This window comes from Camellia sinensis, chromosome 12 (genome assembly GCF_055761805.1).
Source record: "Camellia sinensis isolate YWXY chromosome 12, ASM5576180v1, whole genome shotgun sequence".
NCBI lineage: Eukaryota > Viridiplantae > Streptophyta > Magnoliopsida > Ericales > Theaceae > Camellia > Camellia sinensis.
Window position 1 is genome coordinate 27,482,041 of NC_138972.1, and position 14,340 is coordinate 27,496,380.

Here is a 14,340-nt window from a genome sequence, read left to right on the forward strand (position 1 = left end):
TCTTGCGTCACATAATAGGTGAGCTCACATGAAGGATGTGCCTAACAGCATTGTGGTTCCCGCACTTAGGAATGATGATGACTAGTGCTAATTGTGGTAACCCTAGTCCTAGTGTTGTGAAAGGCGCACTTAGGCGTAGGGCGCAACTGGTGTCTTGAAGGGACCCAAGGCGAGGCACGTTGAATGAGTTGTGCGCCTTGGCCAGGCGCTGAAAGGCGCAAGGTGTGAGCCTAAGAGGGCTTTTTTTGTTTTTGCTTTTGTTTCTGATGCTGATCTAACAGCTCTGATCTGTGTTCAAAAGGTTCTAACCCATAGGATTACAACTCATACAATACAACTCAACCCAAATCAGTCAACAACTTAAATCCCTAATCCATTGAAGAAATCTGTGTCGTCTTCTAGGCTCGTTTCTCTCGACTTCGACTTCGATTTCGATTGAGGACTTCAAAATCTTGAAGTCAGTTCTTCTTCTTCTTCTTCGTTAGTTGCTGTTAGGTGATTCGATTCAATTTGATTCGACTTTTTTTTTTCCCCCTTGCTCTTTTTCTTCGCTGGTTGCTAGGTGACTTATTTTTTCTCCCCTCCTCCCTCCCCTTCTACTTTGTTGCTCTCTGTTTTTTTCTTTTCGACTTTGACTCTCTCTCTCTCTCTTCCCTGCTTCTTTGCTGGGCAGGGTTCTTCTCTCTCTTCTTTTCTGTCTATTGCCGGGTTGGGTTTTTTTTCCTGTCATTTTTTTTTGCTTCTCTGTTTCATGGAATAATGCAAAAACGAGAATAATAGCTGTTTGTATAAGCAAGCACATGTCTTCTTTTTTTATTCTATGGTTTGAGAATTATTCGATAATTTGCCTTGGTTACTTTCTTCTTCTTCTTTTATTTATTTTTAATTTTTTAATTTTTTAAAATAATTTGTCTTAGTACTAGTATGAGTCATTAGTCTATGTTAATTTATTTATTTTTTACTAAGACTGCGTGCCTTGCTTCAATAAAGCCCGCACCTCACCTTGCGCCTAGGTCCTAAGAGACCTTTAGTGACTTGGTGCGCCTTGAGCCTTTAAAAACACTGCCTAATCCTCTATAGCAGAGGTATGCCAATACTCAAATTAAATCCTCCCTTTTCAATTACCCATGAAAAAATAAGACTCAAGTATTATTGCTAAATTATTAATTATTATGTGTTCTTTTAGCTCTTTATTTTCTAGCTTTGAAGTTGTAAAATAAAAATTTTATTCCCTTATTTGCCTATATGACAAAGGAGGCTAGGTAAGGCACTCTTTTTGGTTTAATGTGGAGTCTGTTTCTTGCGAAATTGTGTTTGAGTTGAACACTCTACTCTTAACCATAGCTTTTGTTTATCTCTCATGCTTATGTTCTGGTATGATTTTTTTTTTTTTTCTTTTTCTAATTGTGTATGATTTACAGGTTATCACTGCATATGTGAAGAGCATTGAAGACCACGGCTATATACTTCATTTTGGATTGCCTTCATTTACTGGGTTTATGTCGAAAAATAGTCAAGCTGGTAATCGCTAGTCATCCTAGCATATCCATTCTAGTCACTTTTTGTCCTTTAATTAATCTTTGTTACATCTTTTTTTATAAGTAAATATGTATTAGAAAAAAACAAAAGGGCAAAGGATACACAACCTGTATTCAAGAGTATCAAAGAAGGTTTGATGCCAAGTTGAGCTCCTGATGAAATCTACAGTAGACGAGGATTGACAAAAAATCTTTTACACCAACAAGGAAAACTATGCAAAAGACAAATCTTGAACATAAAAGTTGCTAACACTGTCATCATAAAAAATGCACCCATTTCTTTCTTTTCATAATACCACAAAATGCAGGGAGAAGCTTTCAATCAAGCTCTCTTTGTTCTCCTCCATTTGCAGCATTCCCAACTTTCCAACAACTCTCTTAATCAAGCAGGGATAACTCAAAGAACCCCAAAAATGTTCTAACAACAAATCCCAAAGCTCTCTAACCTTCTCGCAGTTGAAAAGCCAATGATCCAGAGCTTTGTTATCAGGATCTTACGATTCACGATTCGATTAACAATTTTTACAAAATCGATACAAATCTATGGATGAATCTATTTTGGAAGTGAGTCTCTAGTGAATCGCGCAATTCACAATTGATTTACAATTTGATTCACTTTTTATAATTCATGCAATTTTTGAAACTATCATGTTTGACATATTTCAATTTTTTTCTTCATTTTTTTAGTTAAAATGACATAATACAACTTCTCATAGGGTTTAGTGCGAAATAACCAATATATATACATGAATTTTTTTTTTTTTAGATGAGGGAGTTTTTAATAGGATCCAATCAGATTTAGTCAGATCTAACATGTTTTTAATATTTTTTTCTCTCTTTTTTTTCTTTTTTTTTTTTCCCCTTAAAAAAAAAGCAGAATGTATATTCTAAAAATGTTTAAGGTTAAAGTAATTTCCAATATGAATTCATCTATTGCTATTTTATTGAAATAAATATATTTTAATATTACATGGATGAGGTTAGTTAAACCTAATGGTTCTACAAGTTCGTTATTGTTGGGTCATTGTTACTTGTAAAGGTATATATGATTATGAAATATCAACATCATTGTTAAGTTATTGTTTCTTGAAAATTAAGAGTTGATTTTAATTGAATAGATTGCTGAAATTGCAATAAAAGTATAGGGGACAAGTAGGGCTTGTTTAGGATAATATATGGTTAAGAGTTTAAGCATGAAAAGATGAGATTTGGCACTGTTTAGGGGTTGTTAAAGTACAGAAAATACAAAAGGGAAAGAAGGAGAAGAAGAAGATAGGTTACGGAATCACTCTTAGAATCTTTTAGGCATTACACCTAGCATTTGATTGCATCACACAATCCGTGAAGAAGCTTCAAAAGCTTTGAAAATTTTCTTAAATATCAAATCTATTGAATTAGAAGAATTACATGACTTCATATAGACTTTAAAGACGTCCTATTCCAACTATAACAAGAAAAGTGAACTACTAAAAATTCTTTTACTTTCGAAACCAATTTAAGACCAAATAAGAAAATATGAATAAAATCCAATTCAGTAACTTGACCCACAGGCCAACCCCTACAACCCATGTTAGCAAATATGAAAATTACCAAAATACCGCTGCCTTAAAATCCTAGTAAATTAAAACTAGTCATAAAATAAGACTAATAATACTAGAGACATGATTATGTATCGATTTTTTTTTGAAATCATCCTAATTTTCAAATATCATCGCTTATTTAAATTTACTCTTCCTTGAGCATTTTATACTCAGCATCATGCTAGCTGGATGGAAAAGGCAATATCTATATAAGAGATTAGAATCACTCTTATTAAGGGTTCCCTAGCTTGCTTGCCTACATTGTGTATAGGGGGCTTTCATCATTTTTGCCTTTTTAATCTAGCCTTGTTGGGTAAATGACTTTGGATATTCGGAGAATAGAAAGACAATCTATGGAGAAGGGTGACGATAGAGGATGGTCTGACTTTGTCAAGCACATGAGCTTTGTGGTGATGGTCATAGTGACCTTGGATCTTCATAGTGTTGTTGTGAACTAGGAAACTTTGATAGCAGATTACATGAGACTCAGGAATGGTTTGGAAATATCTCTCATTAGATTGCTTTAGGACTAGTAATTGGAGGCTATAAATTATTTCTTTGAGCTTCTATACAGAATTACTGTTCATAGGAGTAAGATTGGTGGAATCATGGGAATGGGATTTTCATGGTAAAGTCCTATTATTCTCTAACATTTGGTAGGGTGAGGATCTTATTTCCTTTTGAAGTGATTTGGGAGTTGGGAGCGCCAAAAAAGGTGGCATTCTTTGTATGGATGATTGCGTCAGACTCTTTTCTTACTATTGATAAACTAAAGAAGAAAGGATATAGGCTCACCAATCGCTTTATTAGTGTTGTGCTGCTTATGTTAGAAAGAGGAAACAATAAATAACTATTCCTTCTATTGATAACCTAAAGAAGGCAGGGTATATACATACCAATCATTGTCATTGCTTATATGAGAAAGAAGAGGAAACAATAAATTAGGAGTGTTAGCAGAGTGTCAGTGTCTGACATGACACTTCTTTCATAGAAGTGTTCCTACTTTTTGTGGATATATGGGAGCTTCTATTTGCACCCCAAAAAGTAGAATAGGCGCCTCAATTTAATGATATATTTTTTTATTACTATTAAGTCCCTATTTAAAATGACCAAAAAGTACTTGACTTTAGAAAAAGTGTAAATAAAAGTGTTTTGAAAACCCCATTCATCATCAGCCCCAATATTCATTTTCTCTATTCTTTTCCTACTTTTATCACTTTGCATCTTCATACCCAACCCTAACCCAACCCTATTTATTTTAATTCATCATTCTTGTATTCTATTTCATATTGAAATCAATCATGGACAATAAAGAAGACGTTTCCAAGCAATTTTCTATAGAGAAATTAAGTTTTTAATTGTTGTTCATCATTTTTCGTAGGTTAGTTTTCCGAATTGATTTGACACTGAGTATCCGAACAAACTTCACATGTTTGGAATTAAGTATCCGGACAAAATATTTTGTTCAGCACTGCGTATCCATATGAAACAACTGGCCGGAATAAACTTCACGTGTTTGGAATTAAGTATCCGGATAAATATATTTTGTTTGGCACTGAGTATCTATATGAAACAATCGGAATCAATTTTCTGTGGTTTGGGCTTGAGTATCCAAATAAACTTCATATGTTTGGAATTAAGTATGCGGTCAAATATATTTTGTTCCGCACTGAGTATCCATTTGAAACAATTGGGACCAGGTAGCCGCCGGTTAGGGGGTGTGCACGGTGCGGTTCGGGCAGCTTGAGAGTAAAATTATAAACCGAATGGCGGATTGACAGATTGATAGATTGGTAAATTGCGGTTTGAGTGGTTTTGGATGGATTGGCAGATTGAAGAATATTTTAGCCAATTATCAAGTTTTTGCATAATATATAATACTAATTTGCATAATATTTTTCATATATATGACACAAACTAATTTTACATAATAGTTTTCATATATATAACTACTAATTTGTAATAAATTTCACATATTAAATATCTTTGACACTCATTTTTACTTTGATATTTTATTATAGGTTAAAAAATATATATGTATTAATTATAGCGGAGCAGAGCGGTTTCGAAGGCGGATTATAAATTTTAAAGTTTAAACCGCGGTTAGCGGATAATGTGGATCGATGCGGATCGGTGCGATTTTAACGGATTGGGCGATATTTTGCACAGCCCTACCGCTGGTAGATGTAGGAGTAGTAGTTTGCTTTGATAGACGGATTGCATAGAGGAGTAGAGAGAGACCCTCTTCGTCTCAGATGAATTTAGAATCCCTTTTCAATCGCTTGGAATTCCAGAGACTCCAAATGTGGTTTTTGTTCCTCTGTTTATTGGTAATAGAGTGTACAAAGTAGATTTGTATAAGGTTTTAGAGCTTTTCCGATTAGGATAGGTATTATTTAGAGTGTCCAAACAAATAAATAAAATTTCAAATTTATTATTGGGGTGCTCAAAGTAATGGGGTCCTCAACCTACATTTTAGGGTGCAAATAGAAGCTCCCGTGGATATATATTAAAATATAGGGTAAATTACAAATATACCCCCTGAGGTTAATTTAAAATACGAATTCTGAAAATTACATTCCACCTCTTGAAGTTTTTAATTTCATAACAAATAGTCTCTTTTGTTAATAAATCATCAAATAAATTAACAGTTTTTAATGATGTCAGAAATTTATTTCAATTAATAATTCATGTAATTTTATTATTCTATAGAAGAGTAGTCAAAAATTTTATTTTTTTAGTTAATTCTGATAAATAAAAAATTCTAACAAGAAGGTATTTGTAATTTTCCAAATTATAAGAGATAATCCATATTTTAAGTAAATCTTAGGCGGTGTATTTGTAATTTGCTCTAAAATATAATTATATTTATGAGAATTTATATGCTTGAGTTGAAGTTGCCCTTTTCCCACCCACCCCCTCCTGAACCTAATCAGATTCTACCTACCCATTCCCAAACTCATCCCATTAAGGTTGGGATATTGTACCAAAAAAAGCATGGATGATTGTATCACGTGGTGGTTGTGGAGAGAGAGATGGATGCATGGTGGTGCAAAAATTAAAGATTTGTTTATTGCATAGTTCTCATTTTGGTATGAAGGATTTTTTTTTTTGTTTTTTTTTCAAATCCTCTTTTGCTCTAGTTAGTTGATATTACCAATGTAATACAAGATCATATACTTTACCCCTTAATTATTTATCATTAAAATCTGTTCTATTTTGTTTCTTAAATTTTTTAATTTATTTCAATTTTATCATTTCTATAACATCTATAAAAGAATGAAAGCTGCTTGAATTTAACACAAAACGTCAAAATAATGAATCTAACGCAAAACATCAAAATCATGTCCAATTGCCCAAAATTGCCTTTCATTTTTTAAGTTTAATTGTGTATGGTTTAAAAAAATTTGTAATCAAATTAAATTATTAAAATTATTCAATCAATTTGACCCAAATCATTTAAACACAATTTAGATGAATTTGGAATTACGTTTTTACATAATTTGTTCCTAAAAAAAATCATATAACATTATCAAAAAAATTTAACTTATCATAAATTTCTGAAACCATAACCCTCATATTTCACAATTCAAAACCCTAACCCTAATTGAAAAATGATTTCACATTCATCAATTCAAAACCCTAATTCAAAACCAAATACCTCATTTGTGATTTCACATTCAATAGAAAACCATAACCCTCATTTTCTCATTTCAAACATAATATTTAAATTTTTCTGAAACAGATTTCACAATTATAAACAGATTTCACACTTCTAAACAGATTTCACAAATTTTTAAACAGATTTCACAATTCAAAACCATAATTTCTCAAATCGTAATCGTAATTTCTGATTTCACCATTATAAACCCTAACCCTAATTTATGATTTATGATTTCACAACATTTTAACATTCATGAACCCTATTCTACCCACATTGTACCCACGTTCACATTTTCACAAACACAATAAACGCATAAAAATAGATCAACAGAGAGAGACATAAGCCATACCAACAAGAGAGAGCAACCCACGGACGGAGAGAGAGCACAGAGAGAGACTGAGAGCAAAATAAATTGAGAGACAGTGGCAGTTAATGCTGTGGATTGCATCAGTTCAGGCTACCCCGCAATTCTAAATTGAAAGACAGTGGCAGTGAGGCACGAAGGTGTTGGTTGTGATTGACAATGGATGATCCGGTGATTTGAGGCAGTGACAGTGTGATGATGTTGATGCTGCTGACGGTTCATCAACACTTGAAACATTGGTGGTTTCCAACTGTTCGATGAACCTCTTGAATGAATGAGGGTGGCCAATGCCAGGATCTGACACCTAAATTGATGTAGGATCAATAAGAAAGAACGAAAAGAAAAGACGAGAAACATTAGGTTTGAACATTGAAGGAGTTTAGTTTCAGACATAGCAGCAATCACCCTGGGCTTTCACATCAATCATAAGTCAAAACGATAATTATTAATTGTTTTCCAAGTCAGCTAAACCATTACATAAAAGATTTATTTATAAGCATGCCTAACTAATCCTAAACAAACTCGACTTCCTAAATAGATAAAATTCTTGGATAAATAGCTTGTAGATAAATAAAATTCATAGATAAATAGAACTTTTATTCTTATCCTTATCCCATGCATTCTCCATCACTTGAGTTGGACAATAAAGAGGCAATAGAACTTTTTTTCTTAAATTTTATGGCATGGTTATAGAAGTCACCCATGGGTCAGTATATCGGTCATTTGATGGTTTTGAGTCTCTGAATTTGTTTGAATTGGGTTATATAGGTTTTTTAGAACTTGATGCCTCAAGCTTTACATTTTGGAATCTTAATCTTTTGTTTGAATTGGGAGTTCTTTTAAGTCTGTATATAAGAGGTTGTGTCCTGGTGTGATGCAAGTGATATCCGCCTTCAGCCTTGTGGCTCGGGTTCTAGTCATGGGAAAAATATGGGGGGAAGGTGTGCATTGGCCTCTTTGTGTTTATGGGTAGGTGTGTTAGCTTGTGCATGTTTTAATCATATTTTGTGCAGTTTGTTTAATTGATTGGAGTTTCTTCTATAAGTGTTACTGTTTCTTTCTCCTTATTCCTTTGCCCCCCATGCAATGGGAAAAAAAATAAAAAAGAGAGAGGAAGAAGAAAGAATTGTACCTGAAAAAAAAAAAAAGAATTATTATTTGTAGCAAATTTCTGATTGACTATTTGATGTTGTGTGTCCTTATCTGATTATCGAAAGAAACTAACTGATTGCATCTGACCCAGATCTGAGCTTGGTTTAGATCCTGGTGATGACCCAACTTCGCTGTGTCATGTTGAACAAGTTGTCAAATGCAGAGTTACAAGTTCTGTTCCTGCTTCACGGCGCATCAACCTTAGTTTTGTTATAACACCTGCAAGGTAATCTTTGACATCATTAGATGAAGTGTTTATTATTATAATTGGGTGCAAATTTTTAGCAAAATACCTAGCTTTATAATAAAACCATAACATAATTGAGCAGTCAGAATATTTTTTCATAATTTGATTCAATAGTTAATGCATGTTTGACATATAATGACACACAACTCACAAAGGATCAGGATCTTTTAACATAATCTGTGAAACCTTGAAAAGTAACTGAAAAAAAAAGGAAAAAGAAAGAAGATATGATTTGTTTAGAATGATGAAACATATTTTTCATAGGAAAAGTGGTTGAAAATTTATGTCAGAAACAGTGCCTAGGTGTTGTAACTCGTGTGAAGGTTGTTTAAATAAGAAAAAAAAGAAAGAGATAAAGAGGGTGGAGAGTGAACAAGAAGGGTATGGGAGACCAACGCCATGGCTTCTGCACAACTCATTCATATTTTTCAGTCCTACCCTAGAATGGAAGGACATGATTTGCATTTTTGTAACTGGATACCTACGTGTGTAGTTAGTTGGCAGCAGAAACTGTATTTACTTGGTCAATAATTCAATGGCTACTATCTTTTGGTAAGGTAACTTGGTTGCATGAGTGTGAACTAATATTTGTATTACTTAGCAATTACCCCCTTTTTTTTTTTCCTCATGGAAAACTCGTTAGAATAGGAAATGTGCCTACTATTCATACATGTAATATGCATCCAATCTTATAGGAACCTGCACATTGTAAAAGAATTATGGACTGAAAATAACATTGCTTCATACGTGGACAGTTATCTTCTCAAACATTGTTTTGTGAGCCGCCTTCCTTAGAATGCTCTTTTATGCTTTGAACAGTAACACTCCGTTTGGATTGTGAGGTGAGAAAAGAAATGATTATGGTTTCTCACCATCTACATTTCATGGATTTGGGTACGAGTGTCGGGTGCGGGTATATATTTAGAGGTCGGACTCAACAAACCTCTAAATGAGGGATACGCGGGTACGACTAAAAAGTACCCAAAAATTAGACACGGGTATCTGGATACGGTTAAACATGGATTTGCAAAAAAATATTTTGTATTTTTCTAATAAAATTTTATGTAATTTTTTGATAACATGACGGTTCTATTATAATTTCTTCCCAAACCAAAAGTACCACACCTAATAATTTCTCTTAATAATATTTTTAATTTATCTATATATGTTATCTTTAATTGACATCTATATATATTATAAATAAAACATTATAACAAAATAAGAAATAACAAATTATGTTGAAAGAAATAAAAAATAAAAAATAGATGATTTGTTTGACTCACGAAATGGCCTTGGATAGAGTTGAGTGGAGAAGAAGGATTCATGTAGTCGACCCCATTTGATGGGACTTAAGGTTTGGTTTGGTTATGATTTATTTTATAGATTTTTTATTATTATTATTATTATATATATATATATATATAATTTTATTAGTTTTTTTTTTTAAAAAAATAAATGATCTATTTTATTCATTATTATCTATTAAATAGATGATTTTATTAGGGTTTTATTTATTTATTTATTTATTATCAGAGAGAGAGAGAGTGAGAGAGAGAGAAAAGAAGAGGAGATAAATCGATTGAGAGAGAAGAGGAGATCGACAGAGAGAGAGAGAGAGAAGAAAATGAGACGAGACTCGTTGAAGACGAAGGGGAAGTTGAAGAGGAGATCGACAGAGAGAAGAAGAGATCAGTGTCTTCACCCTTTTGAAGTTGGCGACCAGGTTGTCTCCTTGCTCTCTCTTCTTTCTCTTTTGCAATTAGGGCTCTATCATATCTGTTTGTAAACAGCCGTGTCCCGGTCATATTCAGCACCCGTACCCGTGTTGTGTCATGTCAACACGGGTACCTCTCAAAAAACAGAGAGTTCGTGTAACGTAGCTCACCATTATATTTGGATGAATAAAAGAGAAGATAATGTGGTTTCTCACCTCTCTTGTTTGGATAGAGTAAATAAGAAAAAAGAAAGGAAAGTGTTGTGTTTCATTTTACTAAAATAACCTTCCATATTAATAAGCTATGTTTTTTCATAGGCAAATTTGGCTATAAACCCCTTTTACCTTCCTTTTATTGTTAAAAGGACTAAGAAAAAAATTATACTTTCTAAACCCCCTCATAATTATAAAGTCTTGTATAAAGAACAAAATTTGTTATTTAAATATTTTATTAGACTATTATACTCTCAACTAAATTTTCCCACCTTTTCCACCCACTCTCTCCTCACCTTCTCTGTCTCTCTCCTTCCTCTTTCCTTTTTGACTTTGTTCTCCGCCGACGTGCTCCTCCTTCCAGATCTAAAGCTCTGTTTCTCGACAATTTTGGTAACTTCTTCTTCGGCGATGATAGCAACGTCATCGTCATCACTCTCCTAGCCAAGTCCGGTCAATTATCATGCGAAACTCCGGCGATCAACAATGCCGAAACCGATCTCTACAATGAACTCATCAAGAACATCAGGAACGAAATCAACTACGGGCCGGAAAATTGCCCTCCGGTGCCGGAATCGAAGGAGATCGTCTACAAGGAGAAACAGATCGTCTCTAAATTGAGGCATGTTTGGTGGAGTTGTTTGGTTATACATATTTTTTTAAACACAGATTTGAGTTTTGAATATATGTATATATATATATATATATTTGTGTGTATGAGTGTTGTTGAACACATGTATTCTTTTCATTTAGATTTGTGATTGTTGATCGAGTTTTAGAAGTTTTTCTTCTCAATTAGATATGTTGATTTGTTGATTAATTTGTTTTGTTTTTGTTTGTTTGTTTGTTTGTTTGTTTTTTTATTTTTTTTTATTTTTGTTGTTTTTGATCTAATTTCATTTGACAGAACCAGAGTAAAATTTTACTCTGGTTCTATTGCTCTGTTTTTTGTTTCAGATAATGAGAGTAAAATTTTACTCTTGTTCTATTGCTCTATTTTTTGTTTGAAAGAATTAGAGTAAAATTTTACTCTGGTGTTAGAATGACAGTAAAACTTTACTGTTAAGAGGTGATCATTGCCAAACACTTCAGCCGCCACAAACACTGCCTTCGCTTTTTTACTTTTGTGCAGAGTAACATTTTACTTTTAGCTTCAGAATCTTACAGTTTACTCGTTTTTCAGAGTAAAATTTTACTTTTATACAGAGTAAAATTTTACTTTTGTGTAGAGTCTAACATTTTACTAGTTTTTCAGAGTAAAATTTTACTTTTATACAGAGTAAAATTTTACTTTAGCTTCAGAGTCTCACAATTTGCTCGTTTTTCAGAGTAAAATTTTACTTTTATACAGAGTAAAATTTTACTTTTGTGTAAAGTCTAACGTTTTACTAGTTTTTCAGAGTAAAATTTTACTTTTATACAGAGTAAAATTTTACTTTTAGTTTCAGAGGGTAACATTTTACTTTTATTCAGAGTAAAATTTTACTTTTATACAGAGTAAAATTTTACTCTGAAATACACTGTGAAGATGGCTTAATAGGAGAGCTGATAGATATGAGGGTAATATAGTAAAAGAAACAAGTTTTAAAATATTAAGGGGTTTTGAAAGTACTTATATAATTCTTGTCCCTTTGAAAGACAAATTAGATAATGAGGGGGCTATCACCAAATCCCTCTTTTTTCATAAGGGTAATTTTGGTATTTTAGAAAAGTTTCATTAAACCAATTCCTTTCTCACCAAATCTCACCGCTTTTGGTGAGAAACAAAACATAAGTTTGGTGAGAATCCTTTTCTCATCATTTCTCACCTACTTAACCATCCAAACAAGTGAGCATCCAAAAAAAAAAAAAACTAAATTTATCGAGCGAGCATCAAGATGATGCAAAAGAATACAAAAAGAGCCTTGGCATGGGGTGAAAAACTAACACCTAAGCAATAACATCATCCAAAAAATCAAAAAAGAACAAACAAATCCGAACCTGTCCTCCTTTCCAACCAAACAAATAATAAACGACTCTAGCCAGGACACACAATGATGAACCTCTTGAAACGTTCGTCGATTCCGTTCCAACCAAACCAACCACATCAAACTTAGCGGCACCAACAACCAAACCCCCCGCCGCCACTGCCGACAAACATAAACACGTGCTTTGAGCCTCAATTTTTATATTAAAAAACCCTTAGGGATTGAGAAAAAGCCCTTGGATTGCAATATGGATATATGACTTTGGCATTCCTTTCAACGTAGTGAATTAGGACAACTTTGGGCCAATGATTGAAGCTATCAGGCAATTTGGTCCCGGTTTAAAATCAAAACCACTAAGGTACTATATGTTGCGAGTTTCTTATCTAAAAAAGAAGTGAATATAAATTAATGAAGGAAGATAGGTAGTATTGGATAAAGTAAGGTTGAATGTTATTTTTGAGAAATTTTCGGAACGTTGAATGTTATTTTTATGATTTTTAGAATATTGAAATTTCTATGTTTTTTGAAATTTTAGAAATAGTTGCTTATGTTGAAAACCTTGCCTATATTATAATTTTACTTATAGCCTACGACTTGTGCCTCACTTTGATGAGGCATGTGCCTCGCCTTGCACCTCACACCTAGAGCTTTTTAAAACACTACTCTGGGGACATGCGAAGTATTTTTTTTTCTCCCTTGCTTTAGTGCTTTTGATGTATGTTGGATGTTGAATGTTAATTTCTTTTTGCTTAGATTTGAATACTTCATATATCATCCATAAAAAAGATACAAACGACAAGTGTTAATTTAAAGGTGATTTATTTATTTATTTCAATATTGAATTAGTATTAGTTTTTGTTAATTTTGATTGTTTCCAGATGTAATATTAATCTACATAGAAAATTAAAATATATGAAAAATATTTTATTGCTTTTTCCCCGCAATATCCGTGTCTCCATTTTTTTAAAAATGAGCATGTCTTGTGTCTGCATCCTTATCTGTGTCTATGATTCTTTGCAAATGATAAATGAAATGGTTGGGTTGGGGAGTGGGGATTGTCTTTGTTAAGAGAAAAACTAAAAGTACTAGGGAAGAGGGGGAGAAGAAGATATATGTGAATACAGTAGAAGAGAATAAATAGCTCTATCATGTCCTGTTTCTATTCTCTTTATCTCTCTATTTCTCTATTCTACTTTCTCATATTTCTTTTATCACATTTGACATGTTTTGTTTGCTTCGAAACTTCTTGTTTCTTTTTCTTTACAAAATGGAAAAACACAAACAATTTTGGCTAGGGACTCCTAATGGGTCTCTAACAAATTGTTCCTGTGTATTTCGTAGTGTTTTGGTGAGTTTCAATGTGTTTTGGTGGAAACACTAGAATTTTGGTTTTCAACCAGTGTTGTGTTGGTTTCTTGGAAAACTGAAATGTTTCGGTCATTTTCATTGAAACAAAATGAAATCTTGTTCCTTGTCTGTTACATAAAATGTTGATACTCATAATCTACAGTCATGTATGGTAATGGAAATATATGTCAATTCCTGAATTGCATTTTTCACATTGAACAGTGTACTAATCTCAACTGAGATTTTCTACTGGCAGGGTTACTGATGATGATGTGGCCAAGTTGGGCACTATTGTTTCTGGAGTGGTTGAGCGAGTAACCCCTCATGCAGCAATAGTACGTGTCAATGCAAAAGGTTACACCAAGGGTACAATTTGTGCAGAACATTTGTCAGATCACCAAGGTATATTTTCTGTCTTCAAGAAGAAAGGGTTGTTTAAGGCTGCGTTCTTTCATTGTTTACTGACTTTCAAGGCACTGCTGCACAGGGCTTGTGGGTTTGATGAAATCTGTCTTGAAGCCAGGATATGAGTTTGATCAACTATTGGTTCTTGG

The 14,340-nt window shown here is 33.1% G+C and overlaps 1 protein-coding gene across 2 annotated transcripts in view; it reads left to right on the forward strand.

Moving 5' to 3' along the window:
- Nucleotides 1-14,340, forward strand: part of LOC114316867 (uncharacterized) — a 31,311-nt gene that overhangs the window by 13,919 nt on the left and 3,052 nt on the right. For both annotated transcript variants that reach the window (XR_014346111.1, XR_014346110.1), the window contains exons 7-10: nt 1,422-1,521; nt 8,390-8,524; nt 14,043-14,188; nt 14,274-14,339. The gene's annotated coding sequence lies outside the window, so the exon portion shown is untranslated. The remainder of the gene's footprint in view (nt 1-1,421; nt 1,522-8,389; nt 8,525-14,042; nt 14,189-14,273; nt 14,340) is intronic.